General features: G+C 36.2%; 1 long non-coding RNA gene across 1 annotated transcript; it reads left to right on the top strand.

Moving 5' to 3' along the window:
• Positions 1-17909: 17909 nt before the first annotated feature.
• Positions 17910-18684, top strand: LOC149256166 (uncharacterized). The gene is made up of 2 exons (XR_016266450.1): positions 17910-18162; positions 18283-18684. It is a non-coding gene; the product is annotated as an uncharacterized LOC149256166 (long non-coding RNA).
• The last annotated feature ends 367 nt before the right edge of the window (positions 18685-19051 follow it).

Raw genomic sequence — 19051 nt, 5'->3', positions numbered from 1 at the left:
GTATAATTCAACCAAGTCAAAGTTCTTTCTCTGCTCCAGTAGTATTGGTGCACAAGAAGGATGGATCATGGCGCATGTGTCCGGATTATAGGGAGCTAAACAAGCTCACTATTAAAGATAAGTTCCCCATTCCTGTCATTGATGAATTACTGGATGAATTGCATGGATCAATTTACTTCACCAAGTTGGATCTTCGTTCAGGATATCATCAAATCAGAATGAAGACTGAAGACATTTCGAAAACAACATTTAGAACTCATGAGGGTCATTATGAATTTTTGGTCATGCCTTTTGGCCTTACCAATGCACCTTCAACATTTCAAGGTTTGATAAATTCAATTTTCAAACCATTCCTTAGAAAATTTGTGTTAGTATTTTTTGATGATATACTAATCTACAACAAGTCTTGGAAGGATCATGTTGAACATGTTGACAAGGTGCTACAACTATTGAAGGAGAAACAATTATATGCAAAAAGATCCAAATGTTTCTTTGGAGTCCAGGAGGTGGAATATTTGGGTCATATTGTATCTCATGAAGGAGTTAAGGTAGACCCTAGAAAAATTAAAGCCATTAAGGAATGGAAAATCCCCACATCCATAAAGCATCTGCGAGGATTTCTCAGGTTGACAGGGTATTATCGCAAGTTTGTTAAGAATTATGGGAGAATAGCAGCACCTCTAACAACATTATTGAAGAAAGATGCATTTTCATGGACTCCGGAAGCAACAAAGGCCTTTGAACATCTTAAAGAGGCAATGTGCCAAGCACCGGTCTTAGCTACACCGGACTTCACAAAAACCTTTATTGTGGAATGTGATGCTTCAGGAAATGGAATTGGTGCTGTTCTAATGCAAGATGAAAGACCCATTGCTTTTGAAAGTTGTCCAATCAAGGGAAAGTTTTTAAGCAAAGCTATTTATGAGAAGGAAATGTTGGCAATACTCCATGCACTTAAGAAATGGCGACCCTACCTAATGGGTAGACACTTCAAGGTAAAAACGGATCATGATAGCCTTAAATACTTTTTACAACAAAGATTATCCTCTGAAGAGCAACAAAAGTGGGTCACAAAGATGTTGGGTTATGACTTTGAAATCATCTACAAAAAGGGAAGCAAAATGTGGTGGCAGATGCACTCTCAAGAAAGGATGAGGATGTGGAAGCATTGTTGTGTGCCATTTCTATTATCCAAATAGATTGGATAAACGAAGCAAGGGAGGAATGGAAGAATGACGAAGAAGTGTGGGCACTTATTCGAAAGTTACAACAAGATTCCAGTACGTCTGGTACATTTAGCTGGAAAAATGATTCGTTATGGTACAAAGATCGCTTATACCTCTGTAAGAATTCCCAGCTAAAACAAAAGATTCTTATGGAATTGCACACTTCTCCCTTAGGAGGGCACTCAGGGTTTTTAAAAACTTACCACAGGGTTAAGAAGGAATTTTTTTGGGATGGCCTTAAATCAGATATTCAAAAGTTTGTGGCTAAATGTTTGGTTTGCCAACAAAATAAAGTTGAAACAATTAAGACACCAGGTCTATTACAACCTTTATCCATTCCAAGCCAACATTGGGAGGAGGTTTCAATGGATTTTATCACAGGTTTACCCAAGTCTGAGGGAAAGAGTGTCATCATGGTGGTAGTTGACAGACTTACCAAGTATGCACACTTTTGTGCATTATCACATCCATTTAAAGCCAGTACAGTTTCTACTGCATTTATGGAAACAATTCAAAAGCTACATGGAAACCCAATGATTATTGTAAGTGACAGAGATCCCATTTTCACTGGAAATTTTTGGACAAAATTATTTTCTTGTCTTGGTACTCAGTTAGCTCATAGCTCATCTTATCATCCTCAATCTGATGGGCAAACTGAGATAGTAAACAAATGTTTGTAAGGATATTTTCGTTGCTTTGTATCTGATAAACAGACACAATGGGTCAAATGGTTTCCTCTGGCTGAATGGTGGTATAACACTTCCTTCCATACAACAACAAAAATGACCCCATTTATGGCACTTTATGGGTATCAACCACCATCCATCAGATCATATTTAAGAGAAAATTCTAAGGTTCAGGTAGTGTAACATCACATCGAACATCAACAACAAGTCCTCCAACTCTTAAAGGATAACCTCGTGTTGGCACCATATATAATGAAACAACAGGCATATCAACATCGCAGTGAAAGAAGTTTTGATGTAGGTGATTGGGTATTCCTACGGCTACAACCATATAAGCAAATGTCCCTCAAGCAAGCTAAGAAGGATAATAAATTATCACCAAAGTATTATGGTCCGTACAAAGTGTTGCAAAAGATTGGTACTATGGCATACAAATTGGAGCTTCATGCAACTTCTCGATTGCACTCAGTTTTCCATGTTTCATGTTTAAAGAAGGTTATAGGCGACAAGCTCCTAGTTCAAACAATATTCCCAGAACTTGACGAGGAAGGAAAAATTATATTGGAACCAGAAGCAGTGAAAGAAACAAGAACTCGACAACTGCGAAATTGCTCAATTTCAGAGTATCTTATCAAGTGGAAGAACTTATCCGCTGAAGATTCCACATGGGAGGATGAGAATTTTATGTAGAAGTATCCAGAACTACTCAAGCGTTGAGGACAACACTTTTTTGAAGGAGAGGGGCATGTTGGGTCCCTATAATACTAGTGATTACCCCATTACTATTGTAGTTATACCCCTTATTAGTATTGTTGTGCCCCTATTGCCCCCATATTGTTATTACTGTGCCCCATAGAATCCCTCTATTGTTATTTTTGTGGCTTTATATTATTATTGTTAGGTCGGCTGGATTATATTGTGACTCCTTAGACTCCTATATATAGAAAGGAGGTTTTGTCATTTGAATCATCCAAGAATTGTTCATTTATGTAATGTAAAGGAGGTTGCCCTCTCGAAGAGGCCGAATTCTAAGGCGTTGATCTATCTTTTCTATATTTTCTTGGGCTGATTTCATAACAACTTCAAACAGACTCTTAGGGATGGCCAGCTAATTATAGCTGCAAATTTTTCTGGGTCCATTTTCAGCTCATTTTCTGCAATTACAAAACCCAAATAGACTAACTCCTTCTAAAAGAAAGTACACTTTTTCAAATTTATCAGCAACTTGTTTTGCTGCAACTTTTATAGAACATATCGAATGTGTCGAAAATGTTCTTCCTTGGTCTTGCCAAAAATCAGTATATCATCAAGATACACAATCACAAATTTCCCAATGAACTCCTTCAACATCTCGTTCATCAAGTGCATGAAAGTACTAGGGGCATTAATGGCATCACCAGCCATTCATACAACCCTTCATTAGTTTTGAAAGTTGTTTTCCATTCGTCCCCTTCTCTAATTCTAATCTGGTGGTATCCACTCTTCAGATCTATCTTCGAAAAATATGTTTCCCCACTCAAGTAGTCCATCATGTCATCCATTCGTGGCAATGGAAACATGTATCTGATCATAATTTTATTTATTGCTCGTGAATCTGTACACATTAGCCACTCACCTCCTTTCTTGGGAGCTAGAACTATCGGAACTGCACAAGGACTTAAACTTTCCCGTATCAAGCCTTTGTCCAACAATTCCTATACCTGCTTCCTAATCTCTTCGTTGTCTTTGGGACTCATCCAATAAGCAACTTTATTCGGTAAACTAGCTCTAGGGATGAAATCTATGTGATGACTGATACTCTGCTTTGGTGGTAACTTATCTGGTAAATCATCCACTACAATGTCACTGAATTCCTACAACAATTCTTGGATTTCTTCAAGTAAGTCAGAAATTTCAATGTGCAACAACACTACTCTCGGTCTCCTTACAACAACATACTTCACCTCGCCATCTTCAATCTATTTTAGAAATTCTTTTCCACCCACCAGCAACACTTTTGTCCCACTAGTTTCTGTTGTTTCTTCTTCCTTGATGGGTACTAGCGTATGCTTAATCCCATCCTTGACAAACTTGTAATAGTTTGTTTTCTCGTCATGAACAACTTTTCGGTCATACTGCCATAGTCTACCTAGCAGAATATGACACACGTCCATGGGCATGATGTCACAAATCACTTTGTCCCTATACTTACCAATATGGAACTCCACCTCACACTGCGCATCAACTAGCAGTTGGTGACCCTTCTGTAACCACGACACCTTATAGGGAGTTGGGTGCTTCAATCTTTCTAAACCCAATTTCTCCAGCATCTCTGTTGCAACCAGATTATCAGTGCTTCCACTATCTATAATCAGTTTGCAACATTTTCCATGTGACTTGCACACAGTCCGGAATAATGCCTTTCTACTTCCTTTGTTGGTTTCAGCAGTACCTTGTTCAAGACTAAGGCCTCTCCTGTCCTCGGTACATTCTCTAACCCTTGAGACGGTGCCTATGCTTCCTCTGTCTGAGCAACATATGCCCCTCTTTGACCAACCTATTCTCTTTCAGGACATTCAAAGGACTTGTGCCCCCACTTGTGGCACTTGTAACACTGGTAGGCAGCTCCTCTGCCCCTACCATTTCCCCTTCCTCTCTGGTATGGCTTTCCTTCCCTAGTGCTATCTTCCTTTTCTGTTGTCCCTGAGGTCTTTGAACTGCTGCCCTCTTCACTGTTGTTGGCAGTTCTTCCTCTGCTAAAGGATTTTCCTTTCCCTCTGCTAGTTCCTCATCCTCTCCTGGCATTTTGCTTCCTTGCGATCTTTTCTTCTGCCTTTATGGTACTTTGGTATGCTTCCTCTATGGTTTTTGGAGAAAGAATACTTATCTCGTGCAATATCTACAGCCTTAGGCCATTCACAAACCTTGTTCTCTTTTCTAGGGTGTCTTCAGTATAACCAGCTCTCAAATTCACCTGATAAAACTCTTCCGTATATTCTTTCACTGTCATTCCTCTCTACTTCAAATTCCGCACTTGCCGATGTAGAATAATCTGGTAATCTTTGGGCAAAAACTTACTCTTCATCTTGGTGACCATTCTGGTCCACCTTTTAATGGGTAACTTATTCAATCTTCTCCTCTTTGCTTGGACATTGTCCCACCATAAGGCCGCATGTCCTTTCAGCTTGGTGGCAATGAATTTAACTTTCCTATCTTCATTAATCTCCTCACATTCAAAGTATTTGTCTAACTCACTAATCTAATCCAACAACACTTCTGTGGACAAACTACCATCATAGTTCGGAATCTCAGGCTTTGGCTTACTGCTAGCCAACAAAACTGACCTCAATAATTTGATTTCAAGTCCTTCTTCATCTGATCCATCTGTTGTAACTACAACTTCTTCATCACTGTCATCCCCTACTTCCAAATCCCTTCTCCTTCCAGTTTCTACTGCCGCCAAACGGGCATTCAGGATCCTAATCTCTTCCCTCAATCCTTCATCTACTACTCTTTGAATAGCTCTGCCACGACCTCTTCTTCCAACTTCCATTTTATAAAGAAAAACAATTAACTGTAACCTGCTCTGATACCAAAATTGATGGGACCAGCCCTTTATACCTGCAGGTTAATAATTAACTGTTGATTGAATTATATTAATGATGTGGTTGGTTGACCTTTATGGTATTTTACTATACTTTAATTGTGATGAGGACATGTGTCCTGGCCTTGGGCATTGTTCCTTCCAGCTCTTACTATCCTACAAAACCCTAAACTGTTCATTCCATTGTTGTTTCACTATGCTGCTTGCGAGGTCTGCAGTTTCGCGAAATGAGGGTTTGCTCTGTTAGCTTTATGGGTGTTTCGTTTCACTATGCCTGGGTGTGCAAATCTATGAGGGTTTCCACCTGCGTATGTTGTTAATGCTTCCTGTTCCGTGCTTGGTTTTGAGGCTCTAGGTCTGGAACCCTTGGTATCGGTCTCTGTTATCAGTTTTGCTCGGTTTTGGTTATGTTTCCAGTTGCAAGCTTTGGTTATATATGATTTTCCTCAATGCACTTGCTTCACAGTCTAATTGTTTGCTTGGTTTTTGACACAGGTTGCAGTTGTGGAGTGTCTCGTCTTTCGGCTCTCACTCGGCGGCCATCCAAAAGGTAGGTTCTCTCTCCATGTTAGTCTTTTTTTCCTCGTTTTCCTCTATCGCTGACATGCTTTACTCCTTGTGGGTAGTGAGCACTTCTATGGCCGTAACCTAATTCTGTGGCTTCTCTTCTGGTTTGCACGGGCTCGTTTCTCCCTCGGTGAGTTTCTTAGTAACCCTTTCCTATGCTTTTTGTTTTGTTCTTGTAATTGTGGTTTCGTTCTTCGGTTCTAATGGCCTTGTCGTTAGCCAATGAAGGTGAGCGATGGGCTTCGTTCATCGTCCTCACACCTTATCCCCTACGCCTGAGTCGGGTAGGGTCGCTCCTTGGTGTTTTTCTTGTTTGACTGTTTGAGGGTTTTTGTTGTTCATAGGGTTTTATGGGTCTTTAGTTGAGATTTGGCTTTGACCTTGTTGTACCTTGGCCTCACCGTGCCTATAATTTCACTGTATAATTATGGCTCTGCTATTTAATTTAAGTTTGTGGTAATAGTGGTCCTATGGTGACCTGAGGTTTGTGTCTGGCATCGTTATGGAAAACTTTGTTCTCAGCCACCTGTACTTGGTGACTGTATGTTTGAGCTTGTCGACATTCGTTATGGATATATGTATAGACAGTGATTTCATTTTTTTTTGTTAAATAGCAATGGAAAGAAATTTGAATTCTATTGTTACCTGTGATGGTTAGCTCGTTCTTTCATTAGTGATCTTCCGATTTCTTCCGTAAGCCTGCTTCGTTAACTTATTGAACTTTTCTAGATGCTTCTCTCATTTCTATGGTTACTTTTCGCTATTTGTCTTCACTATGTTGTGAGAAAAGAGTAAATTTGATTGAATCATATAGAAAAATACTTGCTTTGTAATGTGTGGGTTCAGATGCTTTTTTTAATTCTTCCAAATGTTCCTGTGCTTTTCTCTATTCAATTCTATGATGGTCGAAATATTACAATAACTATTTTTTTTTTTGTAAAGATCACTGGACAATTTTCAAACCGCCAGTAGTTACATTTGGTTATTTCTAGGTAACTATCTTTTCTTGGTTTGTAAACTAAAATTAAACTTTAAATAAAACTAAAAATAAAAAGGACGCAAGAAAACACTAACAGTGGGCTGAGACAACCGTTCCTAGAAAATTCAATGAAAATGAAAACTAAGGAAAATTCAATCTGTTAGGAGAGACAAACTCCTAGCCATGACCTCCCTGAGTTGGATACTCCTGCATCACTCTATTTCTTAAGCCATTCAGACAAAAATTTTGGCTGATGAGGCATGAAAGATAAATTTGGAGGGGCTAACGGAGAAGTGTGGGTAGAAGAACTCAACAAATAAATAGATATACAATGGTCCTGAAGTGACAACAATGAGGATGGAAATGGTGATGGGGACAAAACTGGGAGGGAGGGAACACAAGACGAGAGGACCGTACCACATGTGACGACTAAAAGGCTTCACAATGAACAAGTGGGTGTACATGATAACAACAAAAGTAAAGAACATCGTAATGTTAAGAAGGCCCCTCACAAAGAAAGAAGTAGAGAGCCACCAAAAATGATATTTGAGTAACGCAACAGGGGATACAAGTCCCTTTGATAGAGAAAAATTGAGAATATTGTAGATAGAGTCATTTGCAAAGGTGGACTAAGAAATAATGATGGGGTGTTTACCTATTTCCACCAACACCAAGCCAAGCACTAAACTTCCCTTGAGAAAATGAGAGACCAAACTAATGAAATCCCAAGTGTATCAGTGGTGGGGGAGGCCAGGTCAAGAGGCCCTAGTCCCTCTCCCAAAGGAAAAAGTATATTGACAAGAAAGGTCGAAGATACACTACAACAAATATCCCATATCTATGTGTGATAACAATTAGAAAAGAGACAATAATGTGATGTTATTATAATTTGGGTGGAGAGCCAACCACAAACCTCATGACTTTCCACTGCAAATTTTCTTTAAGAACTAGGATATTCAACAACATTAAATACCTTGCATGCAAATTCATTAGTAGACTAAGCTTTTAGGCACTCCCATGTTAAAATTATGGTGGAGGGTAGTAGCCATGCCTCATTCATCAATTGCATGAGGTGATGGCAAGGGTGCCATAGCCCCCTCGCCCCTCTAGTATGTCTATCCACCCCATGCCGGAAATCCCAAACACAAAAACTAATATATGTATGTGTGAAATAAAACAAAAAAGAGTGTTATCTTGAATACAATGTGATTGAGTAAACCTCCTCAAAATTTACTTGGATTATTGAAAGAACTTATTCAAAATCATATTGAATTGTTGACAACTTTACATTTTAAGTATGTTTTGTTATATTAAGTATATATTCGAATATGGATAAGCATGAAATGAAAAACATACTAAATGGTTAAGCGTCAAAATAATTTTCTCAAATAATAATCAAATATTAAATTATTTTAATTCCATTAACACATATAAAAATATATCATTACTAGTGCAAAATTGTTTGTGGGAAAAGTTTCCTAAGGTAAGGGTTGACAACCTCAACTTAGCAAAACAAGATAATCAACAAAGAGCCATCAAGAAAGCATGCCAAACATATGAATTACTAAATGTGGATTTTGAAACATACCCATAGGTCCTACGTTTAATGATGTTCCTGTAGGGTCCAAACCCTCTGCTTCCTCTAGAACAAGTAGGTCTGTAAGTCAATTCACAGAAGCATATACATGATATATAATTCAATGAGCATACATAAAAGATATGGTATATCATCATATATAAGCATACAAATTAATATTCATGAGACAATAACATATCAAGAACAAGACATGAACTTCTTTATTGATTAACACCAGTAGGTACATGAAGGGTACAACCTGATCCAAACCAAAACACCAACGAATCCTTCCTCTGGATCCGTCCAGCCCGACCCACAAGGAAAACCTCCTTAATAACTGCAAAGGAGATATTATAAATATGATGAACATCTCTGTAAAGGAAACTAGGGTTTCGATAGAGACTAGGAGTGTAGGAAGCATGGGAAAATAAGACTTGATGTGGGAGAAAATGGGTGTAATGTTGATATCCCTTCTTTTATATATTTTAGGCCTACCGAAGGGGTGTATATATACCACCTGAAATTAGTTAATTCAATTGTGCTATAGGCTCCTATAGGTGGGCTCTTGGTAAACCCATGAACCCCACCCAAAAAATAGCATTTTATTTTATTCATCTATATTTTATAAGGTAGACACAGGTATAGAGTTATAAGACCCATGTATGTACGTGATTTAGTGTGGCCAGAGTTGCGTATGGAATTTGATTTTTTTTAATATAAGATCAAGTTGTATGGGAAAAGGTTTCCCAAGGCCGTATAAGAGCATCAAGTCTATAGGAGTGCTAAGTGATGTGATAAAAAAAATAATGAGGAACCTATATGTTAAATACTTTTACAAAGATGAATATGTGACCATGAAGAAAGAGAAATGATTTATTTTCCTCAAATTTGTTTAATGTGTCTCAATCTTCTCTTCAAAATTTTCATTAAGCCATGCATTTACAATTAATCTTGCAAAAATATTGTGAATGCCATTACAATTTACACATGCAAGCCATGAAAATTTGTTTTGAGGTTTTTAACAGGAATAACATTATGACAAATTGAGGGAATATAACACATTAAGCGTGTATAAGGTATTAAGTATGGATAATAAATGATACGACATAAATTATAGAGTAAATACTGATCATAATTTTTTTTATTTATGTAGACATTCACAAAGTTGAGTCCAATCTTCTCAAGAAACATTCATTAAGTGATAATAAAAATGATGGATAACCAATATAGTGGTATGATTATGTTTAAGTTATCTCATGTTGAGGAAGGTTATTCCATGCTTCTCCAAGAAGATTTTGAAATAAGTGATATTTGAAAATGGTGGATAAACCGATATGGTGGTAGGATTATACATGTGTGAGATATGTGATATATTTAATGTGGAAGAAGGGAGTACCTTATCAACAAATAAATGAAAGTTAGAAAAAATTGAGATTAATTTAATGTTTAAATGTCAAAGGTCAGGACGTTGGTGCCAAGTCCTTCAATATCTTCAAAATGATTTATATTCACCTTCCTTTAATATTTTTTTTTTAAACAAAACAAGTAATATTTATTAAAAAGCGTTGTGGTGGCATAGGTATACAACAAAAGATACATAGCATAAAAAACATGGTCTATACTGAAAATTCAAAATGTACCCAAACTTTAAGATGATAGTTCAAAAGTTGTGAATATTTTCTTGACCAATGTCTAGTAAACAATAATGCTAGATAAATTGATTTAACAAATAAAGGACCCTAAAAATCATGACAATTATTGAAAATTTCATACATGTAAGTTCACATGGGGCTTCTACCTTGATATCAACTTGGTATTTTGTTTCCATATCAGCTAATTGATTTTGAGAACAAATAAAGGACCCTAAAAATCATGACATTTATTGAAAATTGCATACATGTAAGTTCACATGGGGCTTCTACCTTGATATCAACTTGGTATTTTGTTTCCATATCAGCTAATTGATGTGCCTTCTCAATTGGAACTTTTAAAGGGGGGGGGGGGCGCAGGGGCCGCAGAAGAAGCTTTATTATATTACATATTGTACAGATATTTTTACAAACGTTGCATCATGCTGACCGCAACCCACCATAATCAACATACGATGCGTAACAGCATCCGACAGATACAAGCATAATCGATCACGGGCGGGGTGCGTGAAAACCGACTTCCCCAACCGCGTGAACTGTGCACTCGTGTGCTTCTCAATTGGAACTTATGCATGAATAGGGGCATCGAACCATTGACAAATCCTCATGCATTCTAGAAAGGACAAGATGAAAGAGTCCATAGAGAAATTTTGGCAATGTGTATAGTACTGTGTAGGCTGTAAGGATAAATGAATATTCTTAACTGTTTTGTGTAGCAAAGTGTGCAATGATTCTAGGTTAGAGTCCATGAGAACATATTTATGTTGATGGGCTTCCATAAATGACTTGAATTTCTTCCCTTTGACTCCAGTTGAATGCAACTGAGTAGCAATTTCTCTTTCATGATGATCTCAAGGTTGGGTTTCCCGAGAGGTTGTGGAGTCCCACTCATCTTACATCCTAGACCATTAATTTTTAGGACTTGAGCAACTTGCACCTTCATCTCTCTCAACGAATGCATGTAGCTCCTAAGTCCCTTTTTCTATCTGATTCTTGTCCCATTGAATGGAAATCCCTCTATGACCCCAACAATAGGGTGCAAGGAACTTCAATGTCAAGGTGGCTTGATAACCTTGTTAGTAGGAGCATTGGATAACCTACAAGTTAATGAAGAAAGACAATACCATGTGCAATTCCTTGAAAACACATTAATTGAATAAATGAATTCAACAATAATGAAATTAAATGAGAAGAGAATGTAAGATACAACTATAGTAATTCCATTATTCCCTTCCACAAATGAATTAACATGTGGAGAATTTGAAACATGTAATTTCAAAATTTTTAAGTAACATTATGAGAAAAAGAGAAAAAAAACACTGAACAACCTCTATAGTCCCCATCTATAATCCCATCACTGAACAACCTCTATAATCCCCATCTAAACATTCTTTTGCAGATTTTAACCATTCAACATAAAATAAATGGTTTACCATGTAAGTTTTTTTGTTCTTTCATAAATGACAAGGAAATTCACAAAATAATATTTTTAAGGGTGATTTTGGAAATGCACTTCAAAAACCGGGTTTAAACCATGAGGAAACCCAAAGCCTCCTATGTTATTAAACTAGCTTCGAACCCTAGTGACTATAAAACCATTGGACGAGGCATATTAAATTTGTAACAAAAAAAATTCAAATATGAAGAGGAGTGCGACGTGAAGGCAGTTCAAATGAATATGTAGAAATATTTCAGTGCGGGGTCGAGCAACAAGGAGAAGAGGCAGGCATCGATACCAGTTCCGTGGGATCATGCAGGTCAAACCCTGGTCGTGCAAGCATCGACTTTGTTATTCAAGACCACTGAGACGATAGAGTTGTGGAGGAGTTCCCCGCTTATCTTGGCTTCTTCCCAATCACTAGCAATGGCGCTCATTATAAAGCGTTGATTGCATCTCTTCAACACGTGTTATGGCGCGGCATCACCCCCACGTCACTGCCCGACACATCCTTCTCATTTCTATCCAGGTAACAAATAATTCCCCTTACCGCCTTTACGAATCAAGATAATATTCATGAAGTAAAGAAATTGCATGAAATTTCATTATAAAGAACTTGCAAAATGATTTTCTTTAATAGACAAAATATTAAAAATTTTGGCATATTTAAAGTTTTTTCAAGCAATAAAGTATTAAAAATTTTAGCACATTTTCATGTTCCCAGTGATTTTAAAAAAGATATGGAATTATGTGTGAATGAAGCACAAGATGTTCATTTAATGAATGGGACTTTAATATAGTAGGTGGATTGGTGGCTTCTTAAGCAATATATTTAATTTGATTATATATTGGAAAATACCTCTAAAAAACACTTTATTTAACCTTCTACCAATATAAACCCAATACATCTTCCTAATTTTAATAAAAACACTACTTTCAATAGATATTGTAGGTATCCATTTTTTCATTAACATTTTTTATACTACTTTGTATGTTTTATTTTTTTATACCACTTTGTATATTTTATTAACTTTGAACTCCATTTTTTATACATAACATATAAAACCTTTTACTCTTTATTATATGTTCAATATATTTTTCATCAATATATATCCTCCAATATGGTATGGTATTGAATTAAGATTTGGTGATATAAAAATCAATGATCAAATGAGGGCCTCACATATTCTTTAGAACTAAATAAATTGATATTGCATAGTTATCAAGGATTGAGTTATCAATCATTTACAATATGACACATAAATTTTGTTTTTAGGTGATCCACTTTGAAGTCTCTTTAAAAAGTATAGTTTTGCTAAACCAAAAGGCTCAATTTTTTTAAAATATAGCTATGTACTACCTCATAAATTTGTTCTAATTAAAACACAATATTGAGTATCTCGTTTTTATTAAAACTTAATTAATTAATTAATTTAAAAATTATTTAAAAATGGATAAACTACAAATTTTACCATATTATTTTTTAACTATTAAAATTAAATATTTGCAAAATTGAAAAAATAATTAAATTTGAAAAAAATATAAGATAATTATTTTATATTAATTAAAAAATACACCAAAATTAACCTTGTTTTTTTAATTTATTAAAATTAAATGGCTTAATTTTACATAAAAAAATTCCATTCAAATCCCAAAAATGTGATAATTCTTTTTAAATCCAAAATATCTATATATTAAGCTCATTTTTGGATAAGCTCACGTTCAATTTAAATTTATTTTTATTAAATTACATCATTTAAAACTAAAAAACGCTAATAAGATTGAGTGATTTAAAAATCAATGATCAAATAAGGGAATCAAACCTATGTGCCACAATGATGTGGAATCAAACCTGCATATGTTCTTCAAATGCGCCTCGACCCTTAAAATCTGGTATGATTTGTCATTGCTGTTCGGGTTTCCTTACATGATTTTTTCTTCTGTTCAGGTTGCTTTTTTATGGTGGAGCAGGCAGTCTCCATCCTTGAGGTCGCTGTTTATTACAACCTGTTGGTCTTTGTGGATCTGGAAAAATGCATATATTTTCCAAGATTCAAAGGATCCTCTACATGCTGTTCTTCATAAGATCTTGGCTTTCCATGAATAATCTCACCAATCCGCCCTCTCGCAAAATATACATGCTCCTTGAATCTGTGGTTGCATTTCTTCCGTCATCCATGGTTCTGCTGAGGGCTGTCTCTTTCCAGTTTTGTTACCTGTGGCATCATTGGACAAGCAGGGTAATTGATGTGGTTCATGGTTTATTTGCTATGATTCAGTGCTTCCAGTTTTGTTATTTGTACCATTTTTGGACAAGTGGGTTGTTATAATTGTGCTTCATGGCCTCGTCTTTGGTCGATAGATCTATCTATCTTTTGTTAACAAGCAATAGTGGGGGTTATTTCATAAAGCTCTTTCATCAGTCCTATGTTTCCTATGTTTTTCTATGTTCTCAGTCACAGGTTTTTGTGATCTATCTGCTTATTGATCCTCAGCATATTTGGGAGGGGGGGGGGCGGGGTTTCTTCATAGGTGCTTCATCTGGTTCATGTACAAAATATTTTTTTATATTTTTCTTAATATAAATCTATCCTGGTTTTTTTCTTCTTAAAAAAAAAGGTTTTCAATTTATTTTTATTAAATTACATCATTTAAAACTCAAAAACGTTAATAAGATTGAGTGATTTAAAAATCAATGATCAAATAAGGTTTTCTTCCCTCCTAGTTTCTTTAGAAAAAAATTATAATATGACATGTAAATTTTGTTTTTAGTTCATTCACTTTGAAGTCCCTTTAAAAAAATTATAATTTTAGTAAACAAAAAGACTCAATTGCAATCCTTTAAAGAAAAGTATATAGTTTTACCAAACAAAAACACTCTATTTATTTTTAGAGATATAACTATGTACTACCCTATGATTTTGTTGTAACTAAAACACAATATTCCATATCTTCTTTTTAATAAAAATTATTTAAAATTAGATAAATTACAAATTTTATCATATTATTTTTTTAACTATTAAAATAAAATAGTTAGAAACTGAAAAATGAATTATATATATATAATATTATTTTATATTAATTAAAAAATACACCAAAATAAACCAATTACTTTTTAAAATATTAAAATTAAATTATTTAATTTTACCAAAAACAAATTCCATTCACATCCAAAAAAGCTATAATTTTCCTTAATAATATCACATTCAGATTATATTTATTTTTATTAAATTACATCATTTAAAACTCAAAAAAATTAACTATAATCATCCGTTTAAAACTCAAAAAAATTAACTATAATCATCCGTCTTCAAGGAGAAATTTTTTTTTTTATCAAAATATTTATTTACCTTATTTTTCTCAAGGCTTACAAACACATAATATGAACTAAAATCATTTGTCTTGACATAAAAAAATTCAAATTAAAAGATATTTTCTCAAAATATTCATTTACTTCCTTTTTTATGTCAGCTATTTTCTCAAAGTATTCATTTACATCTTTTTTATGTCAGCTATTTTCTCAAAGTATTCATTTACATCTTTTTTATGACATAAAAAACATTTTAATAAAGATGAAATTCATTGAAAATAAAAGCATTCAAGTCATTTAAAAAATATTTTTCAATTGAAAATTGTGGCCTCGGTAGACAGCTGTTTCAGAATATCTTTCGCAATTGGAGAATTCTTTGCGACAATGTAAAACACCTAAACTGAGAATGATCATTGGTCACTGGTCACAACAAATTTAGGTTATTATAATTCTGAGAATGATCATGGAGGCTTTACAATCAATCGCAGAAACTGTCAAAATGGGAAAGAAACCCTAGCTTCCTTGCCGGATTAAAAAACCCTAATAAATACCTAACAAAGATGCCCTGGTTCTGTTATTCCGCAGCGAATAAAGACCCATCATTTTCCTTATATCGTTACACAGCTTTCCAACCGCCGCATAGCATTCAGGTAACTGACATTCAATGGTGTCCAGAATGTATTTTGTTTTGCGGTAACCGTAGCATCTCTGCTCCAGAACATAATTCTTAGCAGACTCTGGGTCGCTGCATCTCTGCAAAATCTCACACTCTGCACGATTACTCCGGTCTACAAATGTACTGTAAAACCCTGCGCGGGCTAGGGAACGCGCGTCAGAATTATCTTCGGAATAGATACGCTCCAATTTAAAGCTTACAAACTGTGAAGCCAGTTGCCGAACTCTGTTGCAGTACCTCTGCAACGAGGGTCTGCGCACCTTCCACTTACCCTTCACCTACACAACATACAATCAATGTCACGGAAGACAACAATTACCCTCGAATGCGCTGATAATATATTAATTATTGTACGAGAAAAAGAGCACAGGAAATGTTACCTGCTGGACAAGGAGCTCAAAATGTCCAAGGGCTGTTATGTGGGTGATGCCGCGCCACAGAGCATGCTGAAGACCAGCGATTAGGGCTTTGTAATGAGCACCATTGCTGGTTAGTCTGAAGCAATCATTAACATATGCGTTGAACTTCTCCAAAACAGTGCCATCACGGTCGTTATATATAAGGAAGCCAATGCTGCCATGGCCAGGGTTTGGTCTGCATGATCCAGCAAAGCAGAGTGTGCCATGGAATTCATGTGGAAAGGCAGCGAACCCTACTGTTGCCATTTCTATTTCTTTTCTGTCAACCGCTTTGCGTAGCATTTTAGAATGAAGTCTGGGCCTTCGTAATGTGACCCGATCCAAGCTCACCGGGATGTACTACGAATCTCGAGGTCATAACAAGCAGCGTGTTTGAAAAGTTAATCGGGAATGACTCTATGCTGTCCACGTGGACAAATCATCATATGCCCCAAGCCACCAAAAATGGGGAACTCAGAGAAAATCTCCACGGTGAGATGACCGAATCAATATTTACGGTGATATTGAATTTTGGAGCGGGGCTGTATGGGCCCATTATTAGATTTACGCAAGTTTATTATTTATGTGGGCATACACAGTTTAGTGTAATAATGAGTTAATAGTATAGTAAATATTAGCGAAATAATGAGTTAATACTATAGTAAATATTAATTAAGTATAAATTTGATGGAGGTGTTGGTAGTATTATATTTGGGAGTAGTTTAGTTGTAATTAACTGTTTTTTTAGCATATGATTTGTTATGATTTTCCCTAGATTAGTCTAAAAAATTACTAATTCAGATTAACTGTAGATTCCCTATTATATTCAGATGGTAAATTGTTTCATATACTCTTAGTTTTATAAGATAACCACAAAGGTTGGACTTGCACATCCCTTAGATTCCCCTAGATTAATCGAAAGAATTACTAATTCACAGTGGTTAAAAAAAGATAAAAATAAAAGTTAACTGTCTATTTTATACTGTGTCTATTTTATAATATAATTGTTAGAATTTCAATTTAATTATTATGATTTAGTATATGGATGGTAGCAAATTTAATTTTCATTTAGTATTTGTAAATTAAAAATTAAAATATATTTTCAAATTATTATGATTTTATTTGTTATTTTTTTAATTAAATAAAATAATTTAAAAAAAAATATACGAACAAGTGTTATACCGTATAAACATTGAAATTTAATGTTTAATATTTTAACTAGATCAAATTATATAAAAACATTTTGTACGAAAACGTAGGGCAAATGACCTCAACCTTACATGCCATCCACCTGCCAGCGAATACTTGCGTGCGACCACAATCTTCGAGGAATTTTCTAAATTCTAATGATCCACTGTCGTCATCTCATGCGCTCCGCTGGTGCCTATGGGGACCCCGAATTAGGGGCCGACGGAAGAGGTGTTTCCCCCTTACAAAATATACCATAAGGTGGGGACCCCGAATTAGGGGCCGAGGGATAAAGGCAGGGCGCGTCTTCGAAACAGGCTTCAGGCTGTAATGAGCCGTCTACAGTACCCATTTCTTGGTTTTTACGCAGCTCTAGAATTTACTGTTATTACAACTGTACCGGTGTCATTAAATAGCGTTTTTAATGTCAGAGGGTTGGTTTATGGTTTGTGAACCACACTGCTTGCATTTACATTCATGCCGCTGCCATCACGTGGCAAGCCATGCTAGATGAGCGTGATGTTAATTACGCCTGCGCTGTCCTGTACATGGCTCGGGCAGACCGTCCGGCCTCACCAGCTCCACTCGGAAACCCCACCCTCATCGACGGTGCAGTTCATCTCCCGCGATCCGACGGTGGCGCCTTTCTCGGGGGTTTCCTCTTCTCCGAATTGCGACGGGATTGACCTCATTTGGCTATGCAGCTCTCCCGCGGAGCCTGCTCTGATGCGTGAATGACCTCATTTGGCTATGCAGCTCTCCCGCGGAGCCTGCTCTGATGCGGCCATTCCTTCAGCAGCTCTGTTCTTTGGTTGTTCAGAAATTCCTTGATGAAGTCTGCACCGTTCCAACCTCATGGTCTGGCAGTGGTCCAAATTGTTTACAGGTAAACTGTTCTTTTTTCGCCAGCTGGTTCACCTTTTTTCCTTATCATTCGTAGCTGAAGGCGTTACGAGCCTTACTGGATACTCTAATCAATTTCTTGTGGAATTGAATTACCACGCAGGTTGTTGGGTTCGGTTTTGGCTCGACTTACTTGGTGGGGCGGCGCATCTACAGCGACGGACTTCACCGGTTACGGGTAAGAACTTACCCTGGCTGGAGAGTGAAAGCCTAGAGCGTGGTCATGGCTCTCTGCAATTTATATGATGTTTGCCTCACTGTCAGTTTTTCAGTCTAATAGAGGTTAGGGCTTTTAAGGGTTTTTTCCCAAATTGTATATATATAACCACGATGTGGCTTCAACTCCATTAATACTCCAGAGCTTACTTCTGCTCTGCACTGAGTAGTTCTCTTGCTGTTATATTTTGTGACAATTGAGGGTTTTCAGATTTGTAACTGTCTATTGCTCTGCTATTTGATATGGATATTTTGGCACGCAGTAGAAAACATTATCTGCTTGAATTGACTTGATTTCTGTTATAACTATTTACAGTTCTCGTTTAGGTCATTCGTTAGTCTTCCTGGAAAAAAACATGTGATGTGAATGCTCGGTTTTTCGTTTAATCTGTATGAACAATATGTTGGAACTGTTCAGAATTTAAAGGAATATTTGCGTTGAAAATGGTTATGAATTTCAAGTTTGAAATGTGGTCTCGGCCAGCACCGAACTCTTTGTTATTAATAGCTTGAATGTTCGATACAAAGTCCTTCAATAACCGCATTAGGGTTCTGGTCTATTTCTTACTGTGTGCGTTTCTGTTGTAAATAGCGGGGTCTGCTACACAGGGTCAATGTAACTTTGCTTTCCTCAGTTTTCTCAATTTTCTTTCGTG

This window comes from Pinus tabuliformis, chromosome 7, assembly GCF_031772625.1.
Source record: "Pinus tabuliformis cultivar Carrire ecotype Pingquan chromosome 7, CPIR1, whole genome shotgun sequence".
NCBI classification, from domain to species: domain Eukaryota; kingdom Viridiplantae; phylum Streptophyta; class Pinopsida; order Pinales; family Pinaceae; genus Pinus; species Pinus tabuliformis.
This window is presented reverse-complemented; position numbering and strand designations above follow the sequence as displayed.